The sequence below is a fragment of the Hesperophylax consimilis genome, chromosome 19, assembly GCF_061612785.1.
Source record: "Hesperophylax consimilis isolate HC1 chromosome 19, BYU_Hcon_1.0, whole genome shotgun sequence".
NCBI classification, from domain to species: Eukaryota; Metazoa; Arthropoda; class Insecta; order Trichoptera; family Limnephilidae; genus Hesperophylax; species Hesperophylax consimilis.
In genome coordinates, this window is record NC_142854.1 from 12,498,217 (window position 1) to 12,513,314 (window position 15,098).

Genomic DNA, 15,098 nt, shown 5'->3' on the forward strand with positions numbered 1-15,098 from the left:
GCAGGAAAAAAACATGGCCAAAAAGTGTCTTTTATTTTATTTATGGATGTTTAGGCATAAATATTTAATTTTTTTTTCGATCATTTTATAGATAACTTAATTTGCCACATTATACAGTAAAACCATAACCGAAAATGGGTTCGTAAGTAGGAAATTTTGAACTTTAAAGCAATTTCATAGGCCTTATAAATTATTTTTTTCTGGACTTATAAAAAGACTTATCTAAAAAATACTCGATTATTTCAAAGGTCAAGATGTATTCTACTCGCAGTATTTGATTAAAGCATCTGAAACATTTCTAGGCGACCAAATTTTCAAACCAAAAACACATGATTTTAAATTACTACGTAATGCATCGCCTTAAGTGATTGATAATTGTGAATATATTTAATAAAACACGACTCGTTTGTAATAGAGCAAAAATCTCTTGACAAATGCTTTACTGCATTTAAAGATACACTATGATTTTTGTCTAAATAACAGAACAAAACGTGTTTCCAATAATTTTCGGAGCTTACTTTGCAATTTTTTTCCATGGAGGGAATTTCATATAATTAACGTTTCGGCAAAACAAATGTATTGATATTATCTTAGAAAATAACATTATTTTTTGGAAATTAAAAATATAAAGAGTTAAACAGAAACTTGTTATAAGTCTGTAGAAATCGGGAATGCGGGGCTTAATAGCCGAGGTGTACTCGTATATAGGTTTGTGACGGTAATAGCCGATGTAACATCGTTGACTGTGTTGAGGATCAAAGGTTCCGACGTAAGCCGGTGACTGAACAGCTCAAGGATTAACTTACCCTCCTTCTGGTACAGAATGGAAACGAACAATATTATGGAAGTTAAATAATAATATTTAATCAACTTTATACAGCGCCGTTTAGTGATTCAATCGCCTAATTCAGTGATTAAATGATGGCCTCCGTGGTTGAGGAGTAAGGCTCTCGACCAACATGCCGAATGTCGCGGGTTCAATTTTCGGCGTGCGCAAGTAAATTTGATTTAATTAATTTGAATTATTTTACAATTTATTTATTTCAGAGTGGAAGATACTCTCAGTACTGCCCTGGTGACTAACATTTAGAATTGAAATGTTGCTTGAAATGGTTTAGCCGTGTTCGATGACTAATTATGAATAGCCAGGTACTTCTCCACCTTACACTTCTCCATCTCTTTCCCCTAACCAGCCTCTCATCAGTCTCACAACATACCGCAATTGGGGACGGTTGGAAGTAGTTGGGACGATATTCACATACACAAAACTCAAATGCCATCCTACCGGCTGCGCCAATATTATTTACCATTTTATGTGGTAGCTTAGAAAACAATAGAATTTTGTAGTTTATAGATTGATAATACCGATTTAAGGAACTACTAATATTGCGGACTAATCTACCTTAGATGAGGATGACAAATATGCAATTTTTGTAGGGTTTTTAGGCAACCAATTTTTCCCTACCGAGAAAAAATACAAGGCCTCTAAGTCTATAATATCAACATTTTAAACACCCATAAGAAGTAAAAAATTTTAGGCGCATATTTGTATAAAAAACTAGAAAATGAAAAACTTGGATGATGGTCCGGAATAGAAAGTCTAACTTGGATGATGGTCCGGTATAGAAAATTTAACTTGAATGATGGTCCGGTATAGAAAGTTTAACTTGAATGATGGTCCGGTATAGAAAGTTTAACTTGGATGATGGTCCGGTATAGAAAGTTTAACTTGGATGATGGTCCGGTATGAAAGAGGCTGGGTGAGATCACACTACCTCTGTTATGATCTTGAAATCTCTCTGATCTCACTGAAACCTCACTGACCCCCGTACCTTGGTACTCTTCATGGAGGAGCGATCTGTGTCTTGCAGGCCAAAATATCACAATACTAGAAGGTAACTAAAATGAAGATGAATCATGATTACGAAAATCTTATACAAAATAAGACCATTCTAAGTTCTGTCGGTCCCGAAGACTGCAATGGCCTGGTCATGTGGAAAAAATGACAGATGATAGGATGCTGAACATTATGATTGTGTCGGTGTCCCAGTGGGAGTGACCAAAAGGCAGACAGAAGAAGGTGGATGGATGGCGTGGAAGAGAATTGGAGCAAAACGGGAAGGATGTACTGGACGCGAATGACGAAGGACCGCAGCCAGTGGAGAACATTTATACAGGAGGCCAAATCCCACCCTAGGATGTAACGGCATGATTGTGTCTCCGAGGTTTTCTCACAACTCTGATTCGATGCTTCTCAGGCTTTAACAAAACATTTGACAATGGCTCTGTTATCTAAATTAGCAGGCGGTTGGAATAATCTGGACCCCGACCTTGAGGTTCTCACCTTATTTATTTTCCAATTATTCTCTACAGCTAAAGACATCTATGGCTATCTTCATTACATCATGGGGTAACTAAAATAGTTTGTAGAAAGGATGGCTACTAAAAGGCTTTATTTCAACACACTGTGTAGTTGGGTAGATACTTTGCTAGCAGTCTGTGGGTATAAGGTATAAGAGTAGTAGCTAGGGGGTGGGGGTGCAAATCCACTTTAAAGTCGATCACCGCATTTCTCAGGGCGTCGTATTGCCACCCCCAGGGCAAAAGTCTTGCAAATTGGCGAGGAATGGCCTGAGACGTTAGATATGCGAAAATTGGTTCTTTGGTGGATGATTAAAATAAAAGCAAAAATAAGCCAGATTGACGAACCTTCACAGAACTTGAAATACAACTTTTAAATTTGATGAATTTTTCAAATTCTTTGAAACAACCCGTCCTAAGATGAAAGGTGTAAAGACTGATTTCACGGAAAAAACTTACTGATATTATGAAAGTACTAATAGGTTTTTTTTGTTATTTGTTTTTGGGGTGTTATGCCGTGTTGCGCTAACTCCTTTTTTAGCCAACGTTTCAGACAACGTTACAGTGTCCATCATCAGGGTAGATGTCACCCCAAAAACAAATAACAAAAATACTTTTAGCCGTGAAAATCTTATATCGTACTAATAGTTTATTAGGAAATGGACTACTATAACTTTTGTTGACAGGATTTTAATAAATAATCAATACTCATTTTTCTCCGTGTTTGGTGGTTCACACTCTCTGCTAAGGCCTGCTTGGGCTTGATGGTTAGTTAGTTAGGTTTGAGTATTTTCAAATCTTATTTTTTTTAACGGAGGACCTTTTTGAATGCATGATCAAATAATATTACATTACAAGCATTCAATCGAATCTCGAAAAGGTGGTCGATCTTTGAACCCTACAGACAGTGTGTACGGGTGTCACGTCACCGTACACCAAGCTACCACCCAGTAAACGTACGTAGGTATGTGCGAGCGGACACCCAACTCCTCTACTTTCAGACACACAGGGTGTTGTTACATTAAATGGGACTGTAAAAACGGGACTGGAGGCCTATACAAATTATTTTACTAATTTCATATCAAACTATCAGAAAACCACAAATATGTTATGAGAAATTCGGAACACGTGTTCTTGAAAATAATAATATTTTCACATTTCGTCCATTACGAACGTCGCAGCGGTGCTGCCAAGGTCTGTTATCTATGTGAGGATATTGTGTACCTTTATTAGCAGCAGACACATACCTGGACGGATGACGAACCTCGTGTTGGCACTGTTGGTGGACTCTTTCGCTGCAGCAGCTGGTCCAGTTTCTTCACCACCTAGGATTCTTGCTGCAGAGTCTCCATCTTCTATCTCCATGTCACCTGTTCCTGTTCTTCATTTTACTTTACTTAACTTCACTTTATTTTGGTAATATTTATATATTTTTTTTAATACCTGCATCAACTGTAAAGCGCCCCTGAGGTGATAACTCACAAAAGCGGCGCTATAAAAATTGTCCAATATTTATTTATTTATTATATTTATTTGAGCAAACCACCTGCGTTGAACACGTGTTAAGATATATTATGAATTACTAATGTTTTACTAGGAAACGGTCATGCAGTCACATTTTTAACAGAATATTAATAAAAAAAGTCGTACTAGTTTCTCCGTGTATAAATTATAAAAACGTGGTTAAAAATTCAAAAATAAAGTAGCTTTTCGTATATGATTTGATATTTTCACGGCCAAAAATATTAGAGTGATTTATTTTTGGGGTATATTGTGTTACGCTACCTTCTTCTTTAGCCAAAGTTTCGGACAGCATTACAGTGTTCATCATCAGGGAAGAAGATTTTAGTTGATGTCAACTGTTAGCAGACGTACTAGCGAAATTCGACTAATTACTGATAATGTTGATAAAAACCTTTGTCATGTCAATGTTGACAATGCTCTTCTTTCTTCATCTAAATTTATCATTGTCAGTGACAATTTAAATATATTATTGTCGAAGAAAGCAATAACACCGTTTCTTGAAATTTTGATAAAAGGAAAAATTACTTTATGTTGATTTATTTTTTGGGGTATTATGCCGTGTTGTGCTACTTCTTTCTTTAGCCAACGTTTCGGACAGTATTACAGTGTCCATCATCATGTGGGCTCACATTTGCCCTGATGATGTAATCTTTAATGCTGTCCAAAACGCTGGCTAAATAAAGAAGTAGCATAACGTGGCATGATACCCCAAAAATAAATCACTACCAATGTCATCTATTTTGAGTACTGAATGTACTAAGCACTCTGTATGTATTTTGTGCAACTGGTCAACTAGTCGGTACTTTGACTTGCAACTAGAAATTGTGTTTTAATCATTTGCCTCGGGATCATTGCACTTCAAAAACAAATCGATACAGATTGTCAATTTTCTTTATAATACAATTATATTTTTTTGTTGACGAATAGAAATTTAACTTCGGAAAAAATAATAAATTAAAAACAAGGGAAAAACATGCGCATTTCAAATAAAGAAGGATTAATTAATTACTTAAAATAAAATAATTTTCTGGATACAGGTAAGTACCTACTTTATCGCTTTTCTGAATTGTCCCCACAATTAGTTCCAATTTTGAAAATTTCACTTAAATTTGAATTCATTGAAAGTGATTAATTTCACACAGAAATAACTAACACAGTCAACTGAAATAAGTTTGTTTGATTATTAATAAAAAAATAACACCCTTGTAGATATAGGGGTGGGTGCCCTGTGACGTCACATCGTGAAGAGCACCGCGCATGCGCAACACGGTCGATAGAAGTTACCATAGACAACTACCTATCACCAAGAAGCAAGTATGCAGATGTAGGTTGGGTGGCGTCGACTGTTTCCTCTTTCCACTTCCTCCCGGGGAGATAGTGACTGGACAAGTACCTGCTACCGGTGAACGTAGAATTTATTATTAATTTATGCAGTAGCGCGCATACCATAGAGGCTGAAAAGCTTTGCCTACCCTATGAAAAACTAATCATAACATTTTTTTTAAATCTGCGACAATTCTCTGATCAAAATGTATTTCTACATTAGTAAAATTATTTTTTCTATTTGACAATTTAATACATTTACTGGCAACTTGACTACTTATGGAAATAAATTTGACTTTATCAAACTAGTTTTTTTGCACGATATATATAACGGAAAGCCACACATCTCAATACTGTTTGCAGTTAAAGTTGTGAAATAGCAATTATAACTGCTAGTATTTCTTGCACAATTATAAAAAGATCTGAAATGAAATTAGAGACATATTGTTATCCGTGCACTAAAGGTTTTACTCTTTCCATAAATTGACAATTTTTGTTTAAATTTACCAATTAACAAATTACAGTAGGGAATGAAAAATTATACCGGTGTTGCCATCTGTATAGGAAAAAATGAATTAAGGAATCTTTAACTGGAGAAAATTATTAACTATCTCGTTTTTTTCTAAGTAGGTACGAGTATTTTTTGCTAATACGCCGCACAGTGGGCGGAATGAAGCAAAACACAAATTATTTGTTGGTCGAGTGTGGTAGTGCAATTTTTTGTTTGTTAATTATTTTGTATAATCATTTATTCTTAAATTTTAAAATAATATTTAAGTAATATTATTTTAAATTTACTTATTTTAATTTATGTACAAAAAATACGGAAAATAATTAGTTACATACATTTTTTAATAGAAAGACGGTAGAAAATCTATGTATTAAAGGCGTCTTCGTTGTCACCAGAGTCTAAATCATCACTCCGTGACTACCACAACCATCACAACCCCATCAATGCTTAACATAAATTGTCCATAAATCTTAAAATTTCGTAAACTTAATTTGGGTTTTTTCTTAATTCCGCCCACAGCGCGCCGTAGGGTTTCAATGATATATAAAAAAAGGAAAAAAAACTACACACAGCCTACCGTTGGTCATAGAGCAATATACGCCACTGGGGAATAGTGAATAGGGTCCGGTTCTATTCAAGGAGACAGTAGGACAACGGGAGCCTCTGTTGCAGTAGGTAGCGAAATGTTGATGAGGGGGACGGGACACCTGGTTGTGTAGAACTATATTTGCTTCACGGTTCTGATAAAACGGAACAGCGACTAAAAAGAACGTTAAAGAAAAATGAAGAAAAACTAGCAAACAATTAAACCTAACCTAACATAACCTATTCTTTTATCATGTTCTGTTTCAACAAATCTTTGAGAGTACATTTTTTTTCAGGTAAGCCATCCTGTATAAAATAATAATAATATTTGGATGATTTGTATACCGCCGTTTTTTGTGGAAAATCACCTCAAGGGCGCTGTATAAATATATAATACATTTCTAGAATGATCTATTTTATCTTAGTTATGGAGGAAGTTTATTCCAAGCCTTCGGCCCAGATGCTCCGAAAGCGCGATCACTAGAGACACCCATTCATAGCATTAACGATATTTTCGCGAATTAAAGCGATAAATGGGTGTTTTTAGCGATTATAAAAAGATTTTTTAGACAAATCGTAGAACGATCATGACACTATACTGTAGAAATATGTGCCATGTTGAGTTTCAATCAATAATACAATAAGCATGTTTCAAGTGATTTTGCTAATTTAATTGTTTTTCCCCTCTTGCCGACTCCCATTCCTTGACATTATCCTATTTAGCTATAAACGCTATGAGAACGCAAAATTAAAGCTATAAAAAATATTTTTTCAATTAATAATGCTACATTTCTTACAAATTAAAGCTATGAATGAGTGTCTCTAGCGATCACCAAATTTAGAATTTGGCTTGCGCTTATGTTACATCAGTCTGTAAAAAAAGTTTTAAAAGTTTCTGTCTAGGGCGTAGACAGAATTAAACTATGTCATGGAAAACCATTAAACGAGAGATATTGAAAAATATTGCATTTCCAGAGGGCCTGTAATACCAAGTATCCTGAACGTAACTTTATCGGGTGCCCAAAAATTGTGGAAAACTTGGCAACGTAGACGGACATTTAATCCAAAATGTCATTTTTGTTTACATTGAATAAATAAAAAGTACATTAAATAAGTAATTCACTATTTGCAAGATTCTGCTGTGCTTATTCTATTGATTTTACCAATTTTGCCAAGAAACGATATTTTTGGTAGAAGCGCGGGTAAATAACAACAAAAAACATAGTCGGGGTGTTTCACGGGAAATTCAAGCGTCACTTTGGCGTCACATGTAACAATGACATCAAATATAACATTGGCTTTAAACGAAACACTGGCATAAAATGAAAGTATGGGATCATATTTAACATTTCATCAAATGTAACATTGGCATCATATTTTACATTGATTTTGTTATTTACAACAAACAAACTTAGTCGGGGTGTTTCACAGAAATTCATAGGTAACATTGGCATCAATTATAAAATTGGCTCCAAACGTAACAATTGGCAAAAAATCAAAGTAGGGGATCAAATATAACATTGGCATCAAATGTAACATTGGAATCATACGATACATTGGCATCATACGAAACATTGGTATCAAATGTAACAATGGCATCAAATATAACATTGGCATCAAATGTAACCACGGCCTCAAATGTAACATTGGTTTCAAATGTAACCACGGCCTCAAATGTAACATTGGCTTCAAATGTAACAATGACATCAAATATAACATTGGAATCAAATGTAACCATGGCATCAAATGTAACATTGGTTTCAAATGGAAAATTAGTATCAAATGAAAGAATGGCATCAATTATAACATCGATAACAAATGTAACATTGGCATCTGATATAACATTGGCATCTGATGTAACGTTTGCATCAAAAGACCAATAAACACCATTTAACTTATGACATTAAACAGCCGATTCTATGCCCGTTCCGGCCTTTGAAATTGAGATCAGCAGAAAAGCACAACTGTCGTGATGCTGTTCTTGTCAGCTGATCACAATTGGATGGAAAGCTGAAACAGTATCAGTTTGTTAGGAAACCTGTCAATTCATTCGACCAGATTTTTAATAAACGTGCAATATTTTATATCGTCAAGTTTTCTCCGTGCGTTCTCATTTATACACAAATATAAGAGGTATAAAAATAAATACTGTGGAGGTTTTCGAGAAATCATGCTTGAAAACTGGAAAGACATTCAGGCAAATGAGAAAAACTAACTCGGTTAACGTGAAAACACTTGTAACATCAAACTTTTCAGCATGTTTTTCTCGGCGTGGCACAGCGGTAAAAGTTTTGACAAAATCAATGGTTTCAAAAACAATTTCTATTCGACCACGATTGCACACATAGATGTCGAAGAACTTTGCTCGCTGATACACAGATGGCAGTCAATATAGGAAATAATTAAAAGAAGAGTTTTGAAAATTTTCAAATAAATTCGAGATAGAAAAATTTACGGAAATCAAAAAGGTTTCGGTAGCGCAATGATATAATGCGCATTCCCGGGTAGATTAGATGTCCCGAGTTTGTGTATCGGTCTAAACCTAATTGTTTTTTTGTTTCCATGATATTTCATTATAATTACAATTAAACACACCTTTAAAAAGTGATATAGGGTCATTAAAAGTGATGAAACAAAAACTAGGAAAAATAGGTTATACACGGTGTCCGGAAACTCGTAGTACAAGCGGGAAACTGGAGAATCTACACCACATGGGGAACCCAAAAAAACATAAAGTTTTTTTTTGAGCATTTTCAAAAAAAAAAAAAAAACCAAAAAAAAATATTTTTCGGCTATTTTAGGGTTAAAGTTTTTTCTGGTGTTTAGGGTTGAATAACAGATGTTATAACCCTGCAGAGCAGAAATATTTTATGATTACACCGGGTTAAATGAAGGGTGATTTCAAAATAATGCTTCAAATCCGAGTTTCTTCATTTGTTTTACTTTCAAATAGTTTTAATTAGTTGGGTACTTTGATCTTCAGTAATAATTTATAAGAATTTGATTAAAAAAAAAAAAAAATCAACTTCAAACTCGATTTACTCGATAACGGAAGCTCAAATAAAAAAAAATTATACTACAAAATCGACTCTAAATGTGATGTAGATTCACCAGTTTCCCGCTTGTACTACGAGTTTCCGGACACCCTGTATAGGTAACTATTTAACCTAGTTTTTGTTTCATCACTTTTCATGACTTTATATCACTTTTTGTAGGTGTGTTTAACTGTCATTTTGATGAGATACCCGGTCACCAGTACATTTGCGGCAGGTGTCAGAGTGATATCACCGTGGTGAAATACCACCATTCAGAATTGAAATGTTGCTTGAAATGGCTTTTGCCGTGTTTGGTGACCAGATCTAAATAACCTTCCTCTTCCCCATCTTCCCCACAACATATCGAGGGTGCCATAGTCTAACTGGCTCCAGACGGTAGTAGAGGTACTTGTGCGGTAGGTACACAGGTTAACAAAAAATGGTCACTCTAATTTAAGCGACGGATAATACAGAAAAGTCCCCACCGGAAAACACCCCTTCCAATTTGTCCGCTCGGTGGACCAAAAGAAAAACGACAGGAAAACATGTCCCCTGAGTCGGTATACAGAACTACCGGTGCACTCTAACGCCTAAAATATTAGAGGAAGCTATTAAGTAATATTGTAAACATTTACATCATATTTTCTATATGAGCAGATACAAGTACTTGTTGCAGTGTAATGACTTCACTGATAGTTCCATTGTAGCCTCAACTATCAACTATGGATGACTTTACTGATAATTCCATTGTAGCCTCAACTATCAACTATGAATGACTTTACTGATAGTTCCATTGTAGCCTCAACTATCACTATGGATGACTTTACTGATAGTTCCATTATAGCTTCAACCACCAACTATGGATGACTTTACTGATAGTTCCTTTATAGCTTCAACTATCAACTATGAATGACTTTACTGATAGTTCCATTATAGCTTCAACTATCAACTATGGATGACTTTACTGATAGTTCCATTATAACTTTAACTATCAACTATGGATGACTTTACTGATAGTTCCATTGTAGCTTCAACTACCAACTGTGGATGACTTTACTGATAGTTTCCATTGTAGCTTCAACTACCAACTATGGATATAACAGAAAGAGAAAAAAAAAATTTACCAAGAACGTAAAGAATTATTTAACCTAGAATTTTGTTAATGTGTATTTTTGATTTAAGAAAGTAAAATATGTATAATTTAACTTAAAATAAAAATAAAGAAAAAATATTCAAACAAACTAAAATGTCGAGGACATTGTGTTAAAATTAAAAACGTGTTATATGTGAGGTGTAGATTTTTTTTTAAAATCTTAAATACGTACTGAACTTACTACTTATGCAGTTTAACTTGCTGTGTAATATATTAGCACATAATGTAACCACATGTATCTACAGGTTTAATAAATGTGTAATAAACAACCTATGTATAAAAAATATATTTATCTAGGTAGTACTTACCAACCTTGGTTCGTCCTTAAAAAATATTGGTTATTTTTGGATATTCCTTACCTGAAACAAACAAAATAAAACGATTAATAACAAGATAAAATTCACAACGAATAAAACAGAAACTGCATGTAAATGTCAAAATAAATTCAAGATTGTTGAAATCTTCACAAGAAGAACTGCAAAGATGACATTGAGAGCAAAATAGAAGCGATTTATTTTTATTTATACATATGCGACGACGTATGAATGTGAATTAAGCAAGAAGTGTGTGCCAAATCCGAGTTGTTTGGCGATCCTTTTTCTCTACCTTAGTTAATTATCAAATATATTTATAGGCTATATACAGGGACGTCCTTGACTTACTATATATAACCAGTGATTCCTAATATTATGTGGAGTAAGTTTTTTTCAAAAGCAACAACAACACAAAATTCTTTCAAATGTCATCATCACTGCGCGGAGAAAACTTACAGATATAAAATACAGTTAATTTATTAAAAATCTGGTCAAATTATTCGTTTTCCTGTTAAAAACGGGACTGCAGGCCTTCAACGAATGAATCGACAGAATTCCTAAAGTAACAATTAAAAACGAATTTTTAAATTTTATGAGGACGGCGAAACACATGTTCACATAAATATTGATATTGATATACTGATATTGTCGCGTTCCGTCATGATATTTATTAGGAAAAGAACACGTGTTCTCGATATATTCTGAATGACTAATATTTAAATTGTGCAAAGAAGCGAAGTTAGCAGTCCACAATGGAGTGCTGGTACCTACCTTGATGTATGGAAGTGAGGCATGGAACTGGCAAAGAAAGGATGAAAGTAGATTGAATGCTGTTGAAATGAGATCCCTGAGGCGTATGTGTGTGTGAGAAATTTGCATCAGCAAAGAGTGCAAAGCTGATGTAAGCGTAATAAGTAAGATTAAAAAAGGGACGCTTAGATGGTTTGGGCATGTAGAGCAAATGAGCGAAGAAAGTTGTAAGGATATATGATGCAAATGCAAATGGTAGCAGAAATGGGGGACGCCTGAGGAAGCCATGGCACGGTCAAATAAATCAGATACTCGAGTCGAACCATGACAAAAGTCAGAATAATAGAAGAGTATGTATGAGACCATGTATGAATGTGAATAAGGCAAGGAGTGTGTGCCAAGACCGAGTTTTTTGTCAGTCCTCTCTGCCTACCCCTGCGGAAAACGGCTTGATGATTAGTTAGTTATTTAGACTAATATTTTAATAGGTAATTGGTATGCTATAACTTGTTTAACAGAATCATTTTTCTCCGTGTGGTCACTAAGCCGAGTAACCGAAAAACTTTTTAAAAAACCTTACTGTAATACGTATCAAAAATGTCAATGGATCCAAAATTTCATTTCTTCCAAATTATATCAGGAATCACCGATTAAAGTTTGTCAAGTATTACGTAAGGAATTACTATGAATATTTCACATCACGCATACACCGACAACCGAAATTAGAATGTTTAATTATTTCAACTAAAACATCAAAACAGCATGTTATAGTTAATTTAAAACTCGTGGGCTGGAAAGCCAGGAATACCCTGGTCAGTAGTTAATCTACCAAAATAGTACTACTAAATGCCAACTTTAAAAAAGTAAGACTTTTGTTTGTCACCATGTTAATTTATTTTCAACTCTTTGACACACATCTGAGTCCCGACTCTGGTAAGGATTATTCATGTTACAAAATAAAACTTTAACAAGAGTTGAAAATATACCAATGCATTCTAACTGCCTTGGTCTTTGAAGATTTTAAGACATCAGAAATGTGTTTCTTTAACTGAGTGGTGGTAGGTTATGCCTAATTATTTTTTTTCTAACGTTTCAAGAAATGTTGAAGATCACATCTTATTTATTGGACAATTTGTATAGCGCCGCTTTTGTGAGATATCACTTCAGGGGCGCTTTACAGTTGATGTAGGTATTAATAAAATGTAAATATTACAAAAAACGTTAAGTTAAGTAAAATGAAGTACAGGAACAGGTTACACGAAGATAGAAGATGGAGACTCTGCAGCAAGAATTCTAGGTGGTGAGGAAACTGGTCCAGCTGCTGCAGCGAAAGAGTCCACCGCGTCCACCAACAGTACCAGCACGAGGTTCGTCATCCGTCAGGTATGTGTCTGCTGCTAACAAAGCGCTGACACAATATCCTTTCACAGATACCAGACCTTGGCAGCACCGCTGTGACGTTCGACGAATATAGAAAATGGAGACTCTGCAGCAAGAATCTTTGGTGGTGAAGAAACTGGACCAGCTGCTGTAGCGAGAGAGTCCACCGCATCCACCAACAGTACCAGCACGAGGTTCGTCATCCGTCCAGGTATATGTTTGCTGCTAATAATCTTAATAAGCGTTTTTGGTTTCAAAAACACGTTTGCTTTAGAAACCTGAAGGAATCCGGTGGGTTGGAGGTAAAAACGTAAATTTTGAAGAGCAGCATTTGATATTGGCTAAATGCAAAATTAGTTATAATTTACGCGTTCGTAGATGACGTCATTACACATTTATGAATGTCGCGGGCTGTGAAAGTTCGAAATCTAAGTCTAGAAATAAGCACTAGTGGATCAGATAACAATTTTATCCATTTATGAATACGACTTTCGGAAAATATGATATTTGACTTTTATCTGTAAACTGCACAAAATTAAACTGAGGGTGTGCAACAACAACACATACATACAACTTATGCAACTACCAAGGTTCTGCAGTGCCTCCACAATGTTTACAGAAGGGAGGATGTCCTCATTCTTCGCCTTACTTCGCCACCGACTAGCCAGCCTCTGCGGCAGGACACGAAAATCAACAATTGCTGCTTCCGAATGGCTCAGCTCTCCACTTGCAACACTTGCACAGGCAAAGCTTAATGCCAAACCACTATTTTGATTAATCTTTATAACGAATTGGTGTACATTATGAAAACCAAAAATATGCTTTAATTAAATTGAAGGTTTTCCTATCGCTTCGCTTGAGTAGAATGCAAATAAAAAATAAATTACTCAATAAAAAATATAAATGCAAACTACTACAAAAAATATTTTTTCAATATAAATGTATGAATGCGTAAAAGAAACAACTTAAAAGAAATACAATTTTATAGCTAAGATTCTCTGTGACAGTTTCACTTGATTAACTGTTTTGCTTACTTATAAAAGTATTTACAAATAAAGTAAAAACCATTTTTTGCTTGAAATCGAACGTTTCTAGACTCCGTTTGTCAAGCGATTTTAATGCCTATTACCTACAATATAAGGTATACCAAGAATATACACATTTTTGGCATGTAGCTTCCTCGCGGCGAAATATCTGATGGACAATCCTTTAATTTTAATTTATTCATATAATGATTTATTTTTTTAAACTTTTAAGTACCGATTATGTTTTCTTTTGTTTCATTTAATTTTTATTTGTCACTGTTTTTATTTTCGCTTTAATGTAATAGTAATAATAGTTATATTACAGATTTCGATTGCGCTATCCTCCTGGTCCATATCCAGCGGGTCCTGCTGGATTTAAAACTTTAATAAATATATAAATAAAATTTAAAAAATTGCTGAAATGCTCCATTACCCTCGAAGGAAATGTTGGGAATGTTCGTATTATTGTACTCCAAAATGTTATAGAGTAAAAAATTAAAACTACGTCTTAAAGCTGGTTAAAAATAAATAAATTATCACAGCATAAATCAGGTTGAAAAGTTGCGGAGCTTTTAAAAATATACACTTGACTCGTCGCTTTCCTGGAACCATGGGTAAAAATAACGAATTAATAAGAGTGAGCAAAATAACTTTACGATGAAGTGACAGTTGAGTCTCGATTGTTTTTTGGTGTTTTGGTAACTTGACAAGTGTGTCACCGACGCGGTGGGCAGATGCGTTCTTTAGCCATCCAATTATACTGCGTTTGTGACTTTTTGTATCTGTGTGTTTCTTGGAACGTTCAAACATAAAGAAAGCTACAAAAACAGAAATAAAAAACGATGATTTTGAGACTAGAGAAATAATATATATGAATACTATGTTGTGGAAAATAATAATATAATAAATATACTATGTTATGGAAAATAAGAATATAATATCTTTGTACTATGTTTTGGAAAATAAGAATATAATATGTATGTACTATGTTGTGGAAAATAAAAATATAATAAATATAATATGTTATGGAAAACAAGAATATAATATGTATGTACTATGTTGTGGAAAATAAGAATAATATATATATAAACCATGTTGTGGAAAGTAAGAAAATAATTTTAAGGCTTTCTGTGGTGG

The 15,098-nt window shown here is 34.4% G+C and overlaps 1 protein-coding gene across 3 annotated transcripts in view; it reads right to left on the reverse strand.

Moving 5' to 3' along the window:
- Positions 1-15,098, reverse strand: part of LOC149414820 (uncharacterized) — a 399,189-nt gene that overhangs the window by 89,315 nt on the left and 294,776 nt on the right. The gene's annotated exons all lie outside the window — the stretch shown is intronic.